We start from the raw sequence: 3,200 nt of genomic DNA on the forward strand, positions 1-3,200 counted from the left end.
TTTCTTGATCCATTTGTCCATTGATTGACACTTAGGTTGTTTCCATCTCTTGGTTATTGTGATTAATGCTGCAATGAACATGGAGGTGCAGATGTCTTTTCAAGATAGCAATTTAATTTCCTTCAGATATATATCCAGAAGAGGAATTGCTGAATCATATGGTTGTTCAATTTTAATTTTTTTAAGGAACCTCCATCTTGTTTCCCATAGTGGGTGCACCAATTTACACTCCCACCAGCCGTGCACAAAGGTTCCCTTTTCTGCACATCCAGTTTTTTTTTTTAATGCTTTATTTATTGCTGAGAGAGAGAGAGAGAGAAACTGCGTGATCAGAGGAGGGTCAGAGAGAGAGAGGGAGATACAGAATCTGAAGCAGGCTCCGGGCTCTGAGCTTGCAGTCAGCACAGAGCCCAATGTGGGGCTCGAACCCACGATCTGTGAGATCATGACCTGAGCCGAAGTCGGACGCTTAACCAACTGAGCCACCCAGGCGCCACCCCCCCACCTTTTCTGCACATCCTTGTCTGCCACTATTCTGACACCAGAATATCACTTTCACATATTCTTTTGGTTAAAGTAAGTCACAGGGCCAGCCCAATTCAAGGTGAAAGGGCAACAGACTCAACTACTTGGTTCAAGGAGTGGTAATGTCATGTTGGAAAAGGACATGTGGAATGATAGTAATTTGTGGCTGTCTCTGGAAACAATCTACCAATTTGTCCTTGGGAAATTATTTAGCCACCTGATTTCACATTCTTTACCTATAAAATAGGAAATAATAACATCTACTACTTAGGAGTGTTGTCACTAATAAAATAAGAAGGTGTGTTTAGCGTCATCTAGTATATTGTAGACACACAACAGCAACAACAAAAACATATGTCGATTGAGCCCATATTATATGGCAGCATATTCCAAATACTTTATATAATATTTATAAGAGTTATTGGTACACATATTAGTATTATCTGAAGAGAAACCCTAGGCACAAAAATTTTAAGTAACTTCCACAGGGTTGGTTCCACAGTAACCATTTTCTCTAAATCACGAATGTCTTACTGCCTGCTACATCTAAAGGCCACTTCTTAGTTTTTGTCCTTCTAGGCTCTGTTGACAATTGATGCTGTAGATCACTCCTCCATCAAATGTTCTTCTTTTGGCCCTCATGGCTCCCCTCTGTCCAATCTTTTCAATCTCCTCTTTTCTGAAGCACATTTTATATTTTATTTTTTTAAATCTTTTTTAAATTTTTTTTTTTTATTTTTGAGAGAGAGAGACAGCATGAGCAGGGGAGGGTCAGAGAAAGAGGGAGATACAGAATCCGATGACAGGCTCCAGGCTCTGAGCTGTCAGCACAGAGCCTGATGTGGGGCTCGAACCCTCAAACCGTGAGATCATGACCTGAGCTGAAGTCGGACACTCAACCCACTGAGCCACCCAGGCGCCCTGTGAAGCACATTTTAAATGGCAAATTCTCTCCCATTTTTCCAGCTCTCCTTGCCTGGAGGAACCTATCCAATATGGCAACTTAACTTCTATCTTTCGATGGATGATTTCCAGTCTCCACTCTGTTCTAAACTCTAGGCTTCCAATTCTAAGTACCTTCTGCTACTTACCACATATGACCCAGGTCAGTCTGTGTAACGTCCGTGTCTTTCATTCTATCCCATTCCGTTAGTTGCAGTCTTGTCAATTAATACTTGAAACGTTTTTCAAATTTAGATGTTCTTGGCAATCAGCTAGTGCTTATGGTCTGATCTAGGCCCTCATCTGGTTGGGCTTATCAAAGTATGTTCTTAACTGGACTTTTCACTTTCAGTTCCTCTCTGAGGTACTCACATCAGTGGTATATTTCTACATGCTTTAACACACACCCTCCTTCCCACCATTACTATACTAGCAGTAGCATCCTACTCTCTCTGGTTCCCTCTCCACTGTCACATGGTCTTTTCCCTGCTTTCAAGGACCAGCTTCTCCTCTATGTCTTCTACAGGTACCTTCTCAGCTGGCTTCTTCTCCCTCCTAAGTTTTCCTGGGACAGAGAGTCTACCTGTCTCTTCATTGCTTAGAGTTATCTTATTAACTTTGCATTCTCTCTCCTGTTCTAATACAAGATTCTGATGCCCTAGCACCATTCACAGCAGGATTTCAAAGCTGTCTGTTGGGGGAACACTCTGTAGCGTCCTGATATACCATACTGCACAGTATGATTTGCTATGAGGCGTCCCTAGCAATAGCACAACCCATGGCTAAGAGTGCCAGTTGTAGAGATTCTACTGTAATTGTTTTATTAGAGTAAGGCCTGGATACCAGTTTTACTTACAGCTAATAATGTTAGTATTATTAGCTTTATTCTTATTTATTATTATTATTCAAGGTTACCCTGCCTCCTCAAGTATGAACTTGGGCAGGTGAACTGAGCCTTTATGAGTTTCAGATTTTTCATTGGTAAAATGATAACAGTTATATAGACCTTGGGGGGCTATCAAGGGAATGAAATGAGATTCTATATCTAAAAGGCTTGTGGTATAGTGCCTGGCACCCCTCTCCTCCTCCTCTCCCCACGAGAGTTAAGTCTTCGTAGTTACTTCTGGGTTTATTACCTGAGAGTGTGAAGCGGTGGGTGCATGAGAGGCGGCCAATGATCCCTTCCCCAAACCTCAGACTCTGTGATAGTCTAACTTGGTGGGTGCAGGAGACACCCTGGCAATTCTTGGATTTCTAATCAGTTGCTTAGGAAACCAGCCAGTCTGGGTCCCAGCACCTGTCTCAGAAGTCATTTATTTGACCTTAGTTATGATGCGTGAGCCTCCACCGTCTCCAATCACGACCGTGGTGGGAAAGATCCTGCACTTGGGAAATCCTTCCTTTGTTGGCAAATCTTGGCCCCGAACACGCCTTTGCGGATTTGGCTCCCTTAGGCCCGTGATTTATGCCCAGACGGCGCTTTTCAAGTTCGAAGCCGGGACTCGGTTCTCCAGGTTGGGCGGGTGTGGTTCAGATTGCACCTTTCGCGCAGCACACCCAAGAACGTGCTTTCGACGCACGCGGCAAGGGGCTGTGGGAGAGGGTGTTGGTTCGCAAGAGGACGGAGGGGTGGGATGGCGAGAATGCCCAGAGCGCGCCCCCGCTCACACTCCCCAAGCCTGGGCGCTGCCGCTCTGAGCGCCGGGTCCGGAGCCGAGTCCTGCGCTCCTCTA

Source organism: Crocuta crocuta, unplaced genomic scaffold (genome assembly GCF_008692635.1).
Source record: "Crocuta crocuta isolate KB4526 unplaced genomic scaffold, BGI_CrCroc_1.0 scaffold382, whole genome shotgun sequence".
Lineage (NCBI taxonomy): Eukaryota > Metazoa > Chordata > Mammalia > Carnivora > Hyaenidae > Crocuta > Crocuta crocuta.